A 16001-nucleotide genomic window follows, 5' to 3' on the forward strand; every position below is an offset into this window, starting at 1 on the left:
CCACAGGGTTCCCACCTTTTGAAAACATAATGTTGTTATTTCCATGGATTTAAAGCTATTTTTAACCATTCCATTAGCTGATGTAAATACCAGCCATTACAGAATAGTAGTAATAACAAACTTGCTCTGTAAAAGGACAGGAATCCCTGGGCACATCTGTAGGCAGAAGGCTAAAATGGGAAAGACAGATAAAAGAGAGTCAGGGATTCAGTGTTAAACTGATGTTAGGGAAAAGAAAACTTCAATTAAACACACAATAAAAGATCCCAAGAATGTTTTGTCTGATAATATTGTTGTCAAGTCATTACATTCCAATGTTTCCCATCTAATCTTCCTTTGCTTTTCTACAAAAATAATGTGTGTGTTTTGAAAACAACCAAACACCATTGCAATGACAGCCCACACTGGCACCACAATTATGTTATGCTATTTTTTAAAAAAAGCTACAAATGAGACCTTGGTGGTGGGGACCACAGGAGAAAAACATAGAAAATACTGGAATGTCATGGTTTGGCAATCACGTTGTCTAGATCTTCTTTTGAAAACAAGCAAATGATGGCAATTCCAGAGAAAAGAACAAGCATGGAATTAAACCACTGTTTCACTACTACTTCAAATTCTCTGCCTGAAACAACCTTAAAATATTTCAGAAAGAAGAAAATCAGCAGGTACAAAATTGAAATATTGTTTGAAATACAATGAAGTAATAGTAGGGAAACTTAAACCAAACACCCTTTTTGTCCCCATATTTCCAAATAAGTAATTTTAAAAATAAAGGCCACAGAATACCCCAAGCCACCCCTCCTTATCCCCTTTGGAAAATGAGATCGAATAAAATGCAAAATGAAAAGAAGCAAAATGAAAAGAAGTATGCTGCTGCAAATTTACCCGATATTATATTAAATATGAGAGAGAATTGACCTTATGCCTGGGAAACTGACATTGGCAGCACAATCCTACACATGTCTACTCAGAAATAAGAACCACTGAGTTCAGGAGGGTTAATCCTAAGTAAGTGGATATACAGTTGTAGCTCGACTGTCTTCTCTATCAAGGAACCTGGAATTGAGTTCATTGTAAGGCACAGCGATGCCAGAACCAGGAAACCAGGTGTGTGATACTTCCTCTTCCTGCTGGCTGCTCCCGATGGGCATTTGGCACTCATTAACGATGTTTCAGATCCTGCACAAGCATGCAAGTGGATCATTTTAAAGTGTACTAAGGACTGGCATTTGATCTACACAAAGCTGCATTTAGTTTGTCAAGCAGACTGTGTTGGGGAGCTAAAACTGGTTAGATAAGGCTACATTGTGGGGTAGCAGGTCACGTCAAATAATACAGACTCTGAGAAGGTGTGTGTGTGTGTGTGTGTGTGTGTGTGTGTGTGTGTGAATAGAATAAGGATAAATGCTAAAATGCCATGTAGCTATACACTTGCACATTTTTGTATTTTCTCCTGAACTAGTTCACCTGGCCATCGAGATCTTAATTTGAGGCTCTCCTCTTGGTGCCTTTCCTGCATTATATTTGTTGATTTATTGAACTTGCATTACTTTCAAGAAATCGCAAAGCAATTTCCATATATAAAAACACATGCTTTTAATTATAAAAATCCAAATACTACTACTAATACAATTCATCACATTAAGAAATATAAGCAATAGACCTGTACACAATGTAAAATAAAAAAACAAAATGCACATAACAAAATATAGCGTATTTATTAGCAAACTACCACTCCAAAATATGACAGCAAGCAGGAGGTCCAGAAGTCAACATTCCAAGGTGGGCAAGAAGTTCATGACTGAGCAAAAGCAATCAAGATTTCCTGACAAGTCATCATAGTCTCCTACTCATTCAACAATCAGATCACATCACTCCATTCACTCAATTATCACTTCAGAAAAAATGATCAGGCGAGATAAAGGCTATGTAAGGTGTGTGATGATGACTGGATCTACATTTTAACATCAGTTCGCATGTTTTAAAAAGAATACTATCTCCAGATGTTAATGAATTACAAATCCCATCAGCTCCAGAAAGCATAGTCAATGGACAGGGATGATTAGAGTTGCAGTTCTACACCATCTGAAGGCCAAAGATTTTGCATACCTGATGTAAAGGAGCAGGGCTGTGTACCAATCCCCAACATACACAACTCAGGGGAGGGAACTTTAGCTCAAGAGTAACCAACCCGACACCCTCCAGATGTTCTTGGATTCCAGCTCTTATCAGCACCAGCCAACCTAGTCAATGGTCAGTGACAATGGGAGCTTAAGCTCCAAAATATCAGGAGAACAATACCTTAGCTCAGTGTTCCCCAACCTTGGGTCTCCAGCTGTTTTCGGACTACAATTCCCATCATCCCTGACCTCTGGTCTTGGTAGTGAGGGATGATGGGAGTTGTAGTCCAAAGACAGCTGGAGACCCAAGGTTGGGGAACACTGCCTTAGCTAACTCTGCTTCAAACCTTCATGTGTTGAGTGCAAAGATCTGGAGGGAGATTCTTAACTGTGCTCAGCTGAGCATGCTTAGGGGGTTTTCACATCATAACAGACCTTGCCAATCACAGGGGAGATTCTAAGCATGCTCAGCTGAACACATTTAGTAGAATCCTCCCTCAGACCTTCACACTAAACACTCCAAGGTCTAAAGCTGACATGTGTGGGGACACTGGGGCTGAATGGACTTAGAAGTCTGTTTCAGACCTTCATGTTCAGCACACAAAGGTCTGAAGTGGAGCCAACATACGAGGGGGTGTTGGGGTTGATGCTTTCTTGCCCTGTGTCACTTTAAGCGCTGATGCATTCCATATAATGCATGAATAGGGCTTTAAAGTATGTCTTCAACCATGCTGTCAGATATAGTAAATGGAATGCATTAATTTTTTGGAAGTTGTTTGCAAAAATGAGTACAAAACATTTTGATAAACACCCTCGGTAGAGTGTAGTTTTTCTCCACTTTTCCCAAGTTGAAACCTCCCATGGTTCGAAGAGCAGCAGAGTCAGAGTTGTGTCCAGTCTGCTGCCGTTACTATGGGGATTCTACAAAGTTTTTGGTACCTCTGCCCCCTATAAATTAAGATTTCCCTGGCATCCAATATATAGTTCTGAGCCAGGTTGTGGTTAGTTCAAAAATATGGAAGCTAAATCTTGTTGGAAGACAGCTGCACACTTCTGTTCCTGACAAAGTTGAGTAATTCACATCTGTTCTACTTAATTTCATTCTTGATTTCCTAGCTGCTTTTACAGAGAGAAGACGTTGATTCTTCCCTGAGCCATCAAGTTCAGCAGAATACCAGAAAGAAGCTGTGACAAATAAAAGCCTTATTGCAACTTAAAGATGTTAAATACATTACAATGTAAGCTTCCATGGTTTATAAAAGGAATGGGGAAACTTTTTTAAAGTGAAAGGGCCACAATCTTCCAGGAACCCCAGGGGCCTTCTTCCCAAAGGAGTCCAGGGCAGAGATTACTGATATCAGACTGTAAACTTTAATGGTTACTGTGGCGATCACACACAGGGCCCCCGGACGTTTGACGGTCTATTGACCCTGTGCCGCCTCTGCGATTGCTTTTTCCGCTGCCACCACCCTGTATCTCACAGGGACACACGGAGTCCAGTCAGTTGTTAACATGAACAAATAATCAAGTTTATTTTTAAATGCAGGAACAAGCTTATGGTTTCAGTTAGTTTTTCTTGACAGTTTCTTAATCTTAGTTCCTAACAACTCCAAACTGATTATTCCCACTATCTATTTGACTCCACCTGACGATTCCTCTCACTCTCTCACAATACAACTCTACCAACCCACTGCCTAGTCCTCCCTCTTCCTTCTTCAACTCCCAAACCTCAACTCTCAACCCTCAACTCCACTCAACTAACTTTCAAAACCTCCCACTCTAACTGTTTTGCAGGAAGGAAGGCTAAACTGTGGGTGGACAATTTCCTTCAGAAAAGACTGCCACCGCATTCGTCACATCAGCTCAGGATGTTGGGCTACAGAGTGTTAGCATTAATAATGAAACCTGACTTTAAATCTGTAAAAGCCCTACGAGAATAGACCTACCACATGATTCCCAACATTGCAGTTTCTTCTAATAATCTGGAGGACATAAATGACAACTACATTGCATTCCTGATAGAGTTGCAGTTTACAATTCCAGAAAAGGACATGTTCTCTGAGGCATAACTGATTAATCTTGTTTAGATTTGTGTTCAGCGCTGGAGTTAAGTGGCTCAACTGGACAGCATATGCTGGAAATGGAACATGATAAAAAGGATCTGACTGATTGGGTCAAAATGGTGCGAGCAAAAACCATGTAAAAACCCAGATAATTAATCTAGATGTAGCTATTCTGTCCAAAGCAGATGTTTCCGCCCACTTCCCATTGGTATACTGAAATGCTCTCATTCTTTGTTATTCCTTCTGTAAACCTTAATTCTCATAAATGGGTTTTCCAGAAATTGGGATTAAGATATTGTCGTAAAGATTACAGGATTCATACAAGTTCTTATGCTAGCAAATCCTGTAGGTCATGATCCAGATCCCATTGCTGACCATGGGAAGGGATGATCCATGAACATTAACAGTTCCATTGAATACGAAAATCCCAGATGTCTTCCCAATACACTTCCACTAGATTAACACAAAGCAAGAAGCCACAGAGACTTGAAATGTCACAGCATAGTTTGTATTGTTTTAAAATGTACACATTCCCAAGCACAGACATTAGTCTTATTCAAGGCACCAGCATAGAGTCTCTGGTTTTTTTACATTTTAGGGCAAATGTGTAACACAAGAAGTATCATGTAATATTATTGGTACATTTAGCTCTGGGTTAAAGAAGCTTAGGCCTTCCAGGTGTTCTCCCATCAGTCTCAGACAGGATGGCCAAAGGCCAGGGGTGATGGCAGACAACTGGAGAACAACAGGCTATACATCTCTATCCTAAACTCTGATGTAAACGTAGTCCCCATCACTTGGAAACTGACAGCATCTCTCCAAGGTTGCAGACAGCTTTTACCAGCCCTATCTAGAGATGTCCGGGATTGAAACCAGAGATACCTGGAGAAGCCATGGCTTGAACCTAGGGGCTTATACATGCAAGCCATGTGCTGTACGACTGAGCTATGGCCCTTCACCTGGAGGTTGTGCTCGGTACATAATATTTTCATGTGGCAGAATTAGCAAAAGCATACATACTGTTTCTCGAAACATATTACTCATGCAAAAAGCATGCCTCATGTAGATCAAGCTGACTTGAGTTGCAGCATAAACAAAGGGTGAGAGATCAGTTCTGATATAGCCTTAAAACATAAAAATATAAGAGCTGCATTGGATCAGGCCAAAGGCTCATCTGTTCTCCCAATGGCCAACTGGAAGCCCATGAGAAGCCCACAAGCATGGCCTTGAGTACAAGAGCCCTCTCCTTACTTTCAGGTCCCAGCAACTGGTATTCAAAGGCATACTGTCTCCAACAGGGCAGGTAGAACACAGTCGGCATTTGAACTCACATAGCAATCCACAAGAGAAGCAAGACAGAGTGGACAGCTTGATCCAGACTAACCCCCTACACACACACACACACACACACAGCTCAAACTAATAGTTCCAGAAGAGATCAGTCAACATCCATCAGTGCTTCCATGTTGATGTCATGAAGTTCATCTAAGAACATAAGAAGAGCTCTTCTAGATAATACCTAAGGTTTATGTAGCCCAGTATCTTGTTTCTCACAGTGGCCATCCAGATTCCCCTCGGAAGCTCACAAACAGGAAATGAAGCAATAGACCTCGGTGGCTGCGGTGGCTATTTCCAAGCAACTGGTATTCAGAGGAATGTTGCCTCTGATCCTGGCTGGAACATGTAGCCATCTTCAGGGTATCTTCCTCTATTACTAGTAGATTTTATTTGCTGGAAACTGAAGGTATAAGGTCTTCGCAAAGGAGGCACATTTTCTATATAAGCATAATTATCCTTAAGCATCCTGACTGCATAGCACACATCTCAGGCGCTGGAAATCACAGGAGGAGACAGTGCTCTAGTGCTCAAATCCTGCCTACAGGCTTCTCATAGGCATCTGGTTGACCACAGTGAGAACAGGATGGGCCACTGGCCTGATCCAGAAGGCTGTTCTTATGTTCACTGATGGGTAGCAATATGTCAGGGGTGCATTGAATGTGCATTCAAAATGCACATGGAGAATATGTGAGGGATTTAGTGCTCCCTCTATAAATCTCATTCAATTGTCCCTGAATGCCTTTTCCTGAGCCTATGCCCTCCTTTTTTCAAAACACTCAGTCATGCTGATTTCAGCTCTGTGGGAGAAATTCCACAAGCAAAAAAAGCCGCTGAGCTTACTATTTTACGTAAATTCATTTGATTTATCTCCTCTCCCCCAACACACATCATAAAACATAACAAATTCTGTTGTGTAAGACCAAGCAGGCAAGCACTCTCTCCTTTTGTGGACCCTTTGTAGAATGTGCAAAAGCTATTTATTTAGTTAGTATCATGTATATCCTGTTCTTCCTCCCCAAGGAGATCAGAGTGGCATACAATGAAAGCTTGTAAAAACAAAACAAAAGACAGCAGACAATAAGAAAACAATAGAAGCTGAAATATCTAGGAGGCCTCAAAAGTCTGATTAAAGATAAAAGTTTTAACTGCTCTCCTAACCACAAACAGCAATGGGGCCATTCAGTCTTCCAGGGAAGGGATTTTCAGAGGCAGGAGGCTGCTACACAAAAGGCCCTGTGGCACATGGGTCTCTATGGAAGGTCTCAATTCTTGGGTAGGGTTATATGGAAGAAGGCAGTCCTTTGGGTAACTTGGTCCCTTGTCCTACTTGTGGGCTTACCTCAGACAGGACTGGCCCAAACATGAGGCAAGGTGAGACAACTGCCCCAGGCAACAGGATCCATAAATGCCCTAATGCCCTTCTGCCCCTCCATCACTCCATGATGTTGAATTTAGGGGTGCATATCTCAAGCTACCACGGTTGCCGGTTCTGGGTCAGATCAGAACTTTATTAGCAAAGCCAACAGGCCACAGCTATACAAGAATTAGAAATAAAATAAAATAAACATAAAGAGGGGATAAAAACAAACAAAAGGAGGTCCGTCAGGTGAACACGTCTGTCACTCAGATGGTGGCCCTTAATTTCACAGCTCTCTCGATGTACCTTGCGACCTTCTCTGTTGTCTGACTGTCCGTATCAGATAAGAGAAAGAACAGTATAATGTCTTGTGGACGGCCGGGGTTGGGGAGGATGAGTGGAGTAATAATCTCATTCCTTAGGTCTCTATAAAGGGGGCAGGATAGAAGGACGTGGGACACTGTTTCCGTGTTACCATCTCTGCATGGGCAGAGTCGTTTTCCAAATGGAGTCTTTTGGTAACGACCTTCGAGTACGGCAGAGGGAAGGACATCCCATCTAGCTAATGTAAAGGCGCGTCTATATTTTGGGATGGTTAATTTAGACAAATATGAAGCTGGGAAGTCAAAGTGGGCAGGGGGAGAGTAAGTATACCATGGACACAATTTCTTTAGGATAGTCAGGTTGTTTTGCCGTTCAATGTCTTTCAGGCGCTGGCCTATTAGGCTCTTTGCTTTACTAAGGCCCATTGGTAGTAAGGATTGCGAATGCAGACCGCATGTAAGGAGTTTTTGATGCACAGTTTTGAACCACATGCTTTTATGAGGGTCTTGCATTACTAGAGACAGTAGACCGGGTGGATTTAGATTAAGGCGAAGCCAATAGTTGAGTGTTCTTTGCCAGCTCTGAGTTTCTACAGATGGGAGGCAGGCCTCGAGTCGTAAAGCTGCGTTTGGGACACAGGAGGGGACACCGAATATCTGCCGGTTCTGGGTTTGGGAGGGGTTTTTGAGCAATATGCACTCAATGGATACCTTCCATGTTATATGCCCTTCCCATGACCACAACCCATTTGCTTGCTTTTTCCTCTGGGCCTAAACAGCACAAGCTCCAAGATGAAGAGGATAAGGCTTGCAAATGTTCTTATTGTTCCTTTTCCCTGCTTCCACATTAAGAGAAGGCAGATATATAAGCAGGAGCTGAAAGGAGGAAGACCAGCAAGGCCAGGACACTCCAGGGATTGAGGGGCCTGGGAGATGCTCTGGAGCACAGGTGGGCAAGCTGTGGCCCTCAGCCCAATTTCACATGGCTTTTGGCCTAATCTCATGTGGGGAAATGGTGGCAAAGCTGGAGGGGAAATTGAGAAAAATGAACGGCAAAGAGAAAGAGAAAAGGGGAAGCCTCACCCACCTTTGGCTTTGACCCTGCTAACTTCAGGCTCTGGCCCCACCGAGAGGGCTAAGCTGCCCTCAACCGATTAACCAGTCCTTGACAGAAAACAATGTGGCCTGCCCCTGCTTTAGGGGAAATTGCACTTGCCAAAGCAGATCCATTTCATTTTTTTTTTTTTTATAATATTTTTTATTAGTTTTACAAAAAATTTTATAACAGACAAACACAAAAAAGAAAACAAACAAACAAACAAGTATAATTTCATAATATCATTTCATAAACTTCTTTCCTCGGACTTCCCCATACCTCCCCTTTCTGCATCCTCATGTCCAAATTTTATAGCAACTTATAAATGTTTTTTCCAACTCTAATTCGTCATAGTCCTTTCTTATTCTAATCTTATATTACTGCAACCCTTTCTCTCTATAGAATCTCGACATTCTAAACTTCATCAAGTTTATAGTAGTCCTTAAGATAAATCTTGAATTTCTTCCAATCTTCTTCCGCAGTCTCCTTTCCCTGGTCTCGAATTCTGCTCGTCATTTCCGCCAATGTCATATAGTCAATCACTTTCATCTGCCATTCTTCCACGGTGGGTAGATCTTGTGTCTTCCAATACTTTGCGATCAATATTCTTGCTGCTGTTGTTGCGTACATAAAGAAAGTTCTATCCTTTTTTTGCACCAATTGGCCGACAATGCCCAAGAGAAAGGCCTCTGGTTTCTTAAGAAAGGTATATTTAAATACCTTTTTCATTTCATTATATATCATCTCCCAGAAGACCTTAATCTTCGGGCATGTCCACCAAAGATGATAAAAAGTACCTTCAGTTTCCTTACATTTCCAGCATTTATTGTCAGGCAAATGGTAAATTTTTGCTAGCTTAACTGGGGTCATGTACCACCTGTATACCATTTTCATCACATTTTCCTTTAAGGCACTACATGCCGTAAATTTAATTCCGGTGTTCCACAACCTTTCCCAGTCAGCAGACATAATATTATGACCAATGTCCTGTGCCCACTTAATCATAGCTGATTTAACTGTTTCATCTTGTGTATTCCATTTCAACAGCAAGTTATACATTCTTGACAGATTCTTAGTATTGGGTTCTAACAATTCTGTCTCAAGTTTTGATTTTTCCACCTGGAAGCCAATTTTCCTGTCTTGTTTGAAAACCTCCATTATTTGATAATAGTGGAGCCAATCTTGTACTTTGGGTTTTAGTTTTTCATGGCTCTTTAGTTTCAGTTTCTCTCCATCCTGTTCTAAGATCTCACAATACTTTGGCCATCCGACCTCCATATTGACTTTCTTATGGGCCTTAGCCTCTAAGGGTGACAGCCATCTAGGGGTTTTGTTTTCCAACAGATCTTTATATCTCATCCAAACATTAAACAACGCTTTCCTTACCATATGGTTTTTAAAGGCACTATGCACTTTGATTTTGTCATACCATAGATATGCATGCCAGCCAAATGCATTATTGAAACCTTCTAAATCCAAGATATCTGTATTCTCGAGGAGCATCCACTCTTTCAGCCAGCAGAATGCTGCTGCTTCATAATACTGTCAGGAAGAACTTCCTGACAGTAAGAGCTGTTCGACAGTGGAATTTGCTGCCAAGGAGTGTGGTGGAGTCTCCTTCGTTGGAGGTCTTTAAGCAGAGGCTTGACAACCATATGTCAGGAGTGCTCTGATGGTGTTTCCTGCTTGGCAGGGGGTTGGACTCGATGGCCCTTGTGGTCTCTTCCAACTCTACGATTCTATGATTCTATGATTCTAATACAATTTTAAGTCCGGCAGGGCAAATCCCCCTCTTTCTTTTGCATCTGTTAATATTTTATATTTTATTCTGGGCTTTTTGCCCTGCCAGACAAATTTCGCAATGTCTTTCTGCCACCTCTTGAAACAGTCCATCTTGTCAATAATCTGCAAAGTTTGAAACAAAAATAACATTCTAGGCAATACATTCATCTTAATTACTGCAATTCGGCCTAACATTGATAATCTCAAATTTGACCATATTTCTAAGTCTTTTTTAATTTCTAACCAACATTTTTCATAATTGTCCTTATATAAATTCAAATTTTTAGATGTTAAATTAACCCCTAGGTATTTCACCTTCTTAACCACCATCAAGCCCGTCTCTTTTTGAAACTTATTCTTCTCCATATCTGTCAGGTTTTTCCCTAAGACTTTAGTTTTTTGTTTATTCAATTTAAATCCAGCTACCTGGCCAAATTGTTGAATTATCTCCAACACCTTTTTCGTGCTAGTGTATGGCTCTTGTAAAGTCAGAACTAAGAGAGGACAAAGCAGATCCATTTCAGATGGGGCTGGGTCTCCTCAGTGGGAAGACAGCTTGATCACTGAAATGGATCTGGAGAACAAGAGTGCAAAGCCCACTTTCCCCAGAGTTTGTCATGCCGCTAGTGGTCAGTTGCTCTCTGTATATGAGCTAAGGCCATCAGGGCAGCCATGGATTGAAGGAGGGGTCAAGTGGTTCCTCTTTCAGGAAATAAACATCTTGCAGATGCTAAGAAGGATAAAGTCAAACGGTTGTGTGGATAGTTCTGATAATTATCAAATGCAATGGCAATGTTTACTCATCTAAATCTAAAGTGAAATCATCAACACTTTGGATGATATTTTAGAACCCCAAACCAAAACTTTTTGTCCCCAGAGTAACCACCAAAAGGTGAATTTCCTCTTGTATAAGCACATATCACTTTTCCCCATCTTAAAAATGAGTGTGTGGTAGATTAACACACACACCCACACACCCCATTTTCCTCTTCAAAATTATGCTCAGTCTACAGGAAACTCAGAGCCAAGGAAGTATGTATCATTTAAATATATGGCTAGTTTTTAGGTGTGCTTGTGTGGCACTGCAAGATGGTATAAATCTTAGAAATGAAAGTGTTTGTGGCTGCAGGGCAAGGGTGTTGATTTGTCTGCAAAAGCTGTAGTTTCTCACCATTTCTTGCTGAGAGCAGAACAGTGGTACATTCCAGAAGGCAAATGATGGATGGTGAAAACACTTCCCAAGTCACTGAAAATGAGAGACAACATTATTAAGCTGCAAACAAACACCCAAAAAACCCAAGTATAGGCAAATGTTCAAAGGTGGCATTGAAAATCTTTTCCTTCTCATCCCTCTAACTACATACCTTTTCACTGCAAACCAAGTTTTGAAAAGAAGGATTTGGCTTGATGCTTGCTTTCCAATTAAGCTAACTGGGGAAGGGAACATTCTAATTGGATTCAGGTAGCTGCAAACAAGTCTTCTTGGCAAGCTTACACAAAACTCTTAGCTGAAAGGACAAAAGTCCCCCCGAAGTTCACAGATGGGTTTGCATAACACGTTGCTCAAGAGACCAACCGGTAGCTATGACTTCAGTGGGAATCAAACTAGATGGATGGCTGGTAAAGAGCTGCATACTGTGCTAAACATAATTGTAAAGAGGAACTGTGTGAATACAAACAAAATTTCACATAATTGAATCCCTTTTAAAAAGAAAAGAAAAAGCTCCCGGGATGGCTTTTAAGGGCCTACTAGTACAGACTTTGATAATTAGATCAAAACAAGATTTACTAATGAAAAGGAAGTTCAAAATGTCTTCAAAGGCAGATCAAGTTTTATTTTTTACGTTTGGGGGGTGTTTAGATCTGTCACTGTGTGTTTATTAAAAATGAAACACTAAAGAGCGATAATCTCCTGCCCCCAAAATGATAGAACTGGTAGGATTTGGTCATGTTCAGGCACAGTGAAATCTGAATTGAACCTAGGTCATCCCTGATGGTAATAAATTAGACGAGACAAGGTTGACAACAGAGGATTTTATATGATATTTCCATTTGCTGAGTTACTTATCACATAGTTTGAAACTTGCTTCTTTCCAACAAATTTTGGGTGGTATCCAAATATCTCATACCAGAGGCGCAAGAATGCTCACTTGTGCAATGAAACTTCCCTCTCCACCCACTGCATGTCCTCTAAACCTGTTATGGGGATTTCCTCCAACCCTCTGGAACAGATATGGGGAGGGGAGGAGGTCTCACGGGGAGAAGTGAGTGGGGGTGTTTTATTGTGCAAGCAAAAATCATTGCACTGGTGGAACGAGATAGTTGGAACAATGTCAGCAAGCTATTCAAGTGAGCCTTCAGAAGTAGTAATCAGGCACCTACTCATAGTACAGAAGTCTCTTTGCAGATTATTGCTCAAGCTAAGAAAAGATGGGTACTGATGAATCTTTGAAAGCTCACCTGCACACTCTTTTTTTCCTTTCAGTTTCCTTGCCGGTAGATGTGTCTCCTGGTGAAGTTCATAAGTCTTCATTGGTGATTCTGCGTTAAAATCAGATTTAATTTTCTGAGAAGAAAATTCTCTGCTATTTCAAAGTAACCCAGAACATACCATTGTTATATGTTGTATCTGTCTAGGCTTGTGGACTCTCATTTTTCGAGCTGATGGGTGTGCAGTGATTCTAGCTAGCATAGGCTACATTCAGTGGAAAAACTACAAAGTCAATCAGGTGTAACAGGGATGTGGAACCTGCAGCCCTCCAGATGTTGTCGGACTCTGACTCCCATCAGTCCCAGCCAGCATTCTATTCTGTCAGTGAGGCTGTTGTGCTTTTTGCCATTGAGCATTTTGTACCTTGGGCTACTGCTCTCTGGCGCAGCCTTTGGTCTCCACATTCCTGATTCCTGTGAGATCTTGGCTCTGGGCCCCTGTCTCTATATCTGCTTCTAGTCTTCCTTCCTACTCCAGATCCCTGCCATCTCACCTGCTTATGTTGTCTCTACTGCTAGCCCTCTCATGAAGTCTTCATCCCTCACATTCACATCTTATCTCTTTTTCTTCCCCACTGCTGGTCTGGCTTCATGGATTACAGCTCTGCATCTCCAAGGTTCCAGTGTGCTGCCTGTAGCTGTCTGCTACTGTTGTAAAAAAGAGCTAGAGATGCACTTCCGGAAAGAACTAAACTACTACTTGGTAAAAACAACAACAACAGCTTTAACCATTTGTAGGCCTACAATAACAACTGTCAGACAAATTGGCCGGTCTGCAGGTTTTTGCCTACCTTATAGCAAACGTCAAAACTTTGATGGATAAGATGTTGGATTGGATCCTTAGCTGATCAGGTACCCCCATTAAAGGAGGCCAGGAAGGGGTGTTTCTGTCCGGGAGTCCACACAGGGACCAATGGGCTATAGCACCATTTCCAATGGTGGCCCTGGTGGGATCATAGCACCTGGTACATGTCACAGGACAACCCCCCTGTGAGGGTCAACAGGGTCAACCCCCACCCTACTTATCAATCAGCAGGTGGTGTACTTGATACCAGACACATACCCAATGCCTTGACCAAACCTACTTACAATTGTAATCAATAAAAGTTGTGGCCTAGTTCAACCCAATACCAACCCCCTGCTTCTTATTTCTGGTTGGACCCTCACTGGGCCACAAGCACCATGCACCTGAGTATGTAGCCTAGACACTATTTCCCCAAATATATTCATTTTTATGCACACTTTGCCATAATATATCCATTCTTGTGCTCATTACTTGGCTGGAAAAGTGTGTTCCAGAATTCAGAGGTGTGTGAATTTTGAAGAATGACTGTGTTTCCATTCACATATTGTTTCAGAAAGTGCAAATTAGGTCAATTCACGTTTCAATGTGAATTGAATCAAATTTCTCCCCCATCCCTACGGATCTGGAAAAAGGCAATATTTCCATTATCCAGGTTCCAAGCAGTTGTTGTTGTTATTTGAATTTATATACTGCCCTATACCCGCAGGTCTCAGGACGGTTTTGAGCTTGAAAACATTTTTGGGGGGCTCACTGAGATGTCTCACAGTAAAGATCACAAATATCTCTTGGTTACCCAGCATCAAAGCCACATTTGCTCATTTGTGTGTGCAGGGCTTATTTTATGCAGTAAAGCATCTGAATCTCCGCTCACAATTTGAAATGAAGCAGCTCATCCACAGATATACTGTGTGCAGTTTCCACTGACCTGCTGTAGTGCCAGAAGTTCATAGTCCAAAAGTCCTTATGTGAACTTTGCGTGTGTCGTGACATACTTTGCCACAAGTGTGAGATTATGCCATTTTGTAAACCGCAAGGTTACTGATTATACAGCAGTAGAAGTGGCCCCAAGGAAGCATTTCTTCATGTTGGGAGATCTTTATTTATTTGTTTGTTTTAAAAAAGGAAGAAGAGAGGTCCTTCTTCAGTTTTTAAACTTTTCTAAATACATCTTAGCATTTTTAAATCGCCAGGTGAAATACAAGCTGTAGTGCAGTTAGCAAGGCTATCTGATATTTTATATCTGTGTTTGTTTTGCATCTTCTACATATTATTCTTAGTTCAATCCCACTTCAAAGGTTCGGGATCATTTGCCTTATAAAAATAAAAAACCGAAGAGTCCAATTGGACCTTGTTGAATCATGACTATGGAATTCAAGATTCACTTTGGTGTTAGTAACACAACAACATATTTACCTATTTATGACTATTATTTTCCTTCCATCCCATCATCCTCCAGGGGTGAAGTTAAACCACTGCATTAGTAGTGACTTCCCCTGGGAGCAAGCCTGGGCAGTGTGTATGGAGATCCTGGACTGCCCACATGACAAGACCCCCCTCTCGGCCTCAACAGGTACTGCAGCATAAAAGGAACATCAGAAATCTAGACAAAATCATGAGCATTGTAACCAGGAAAAACTAACACAACAAAATCCACATCTGAATATAACCCAAGACCCAAAAGGGGTGATACCATTTTGATGGTATCAGGTTTGATGGTTGGAAGCAGCTTCCTATTTTCATTAGAAATACAGTGGCACCTCGGGTTACAGACGCTTCAGGTTACAGACGCTTCAGGTTATAGCTCTGCTAACCCAGAAATAGTACCTCAGGTTAAGAACTTTGCTTCAGGATGAGAACAGAAATCGTGCAAAGGCAGTGCAGCAGCAGCGGGAGGCCCCATTAGCTAAAGTGGTACCTCAGGTTAAGAACAGTTTCAGGTTAAGAACGGACCTCCGGAATGAATTAAGTTCATAACCAGAGGTACCACTGTATAATAACTTATATTTCCAACATTTTGCATACACTGGGTTTTAAGCTCTGCTGGGGGCTGTTTTGGCTAAAGAGTGAGTCAAGCCCTGCACATTTTTTGAATTCAGGCAGTCAGCCATTTTGTTGTTCTTGTAGCTCTACATGCATGTGGGACTTCAGGATTAACTGGTACCCCCCAGTTAGTTCCCAACACAAGGTTTGGGTGCTATAGACTTGATGGCTAAATGAGACAATACATGATGACTAAAATAGTGGCTACCACATATAGAAGTGATAATGAGAAATAACCCTGAATTTTGGTTGGATTGAATAAGCATTGGTTATATTACAATATTATAGTTTAGCTGTCATGGCCTCTAAAAGCTGATCAGTAAAGATGCAGTTTTCTTAATGAACATAATGTTCCCAGGTTGGATAACATGGAATAATCAGTCAACCGGCCAACAGAATGTGTGACACATCATAAAGAGAATTCAGATATGGTGTGAAATAGCCCATTAGACTGTAATGCATGGTTTGTCAATTTACAAAGTGAAATAGCTGCTCCCCTGTGCCTTTTGGCCTGATTACATGCTGTTATTTTAAACAGCTTTGCTGCCAACAAAATGCTGAGAGGCACACATGAGATTGTTACT

Source organism: Podarcis vaucheri, assembly GCF_965113315.1.
Source record: "Podarcis vaucheri genome assembly, chromosome: 3".
Classification (NCBI taxonomy): Eukaryota; Metazoa; Chordata; class Lepidosauria; order Squamata; family Lacertidae; genus Podarcis; species Podarcis vaucheri.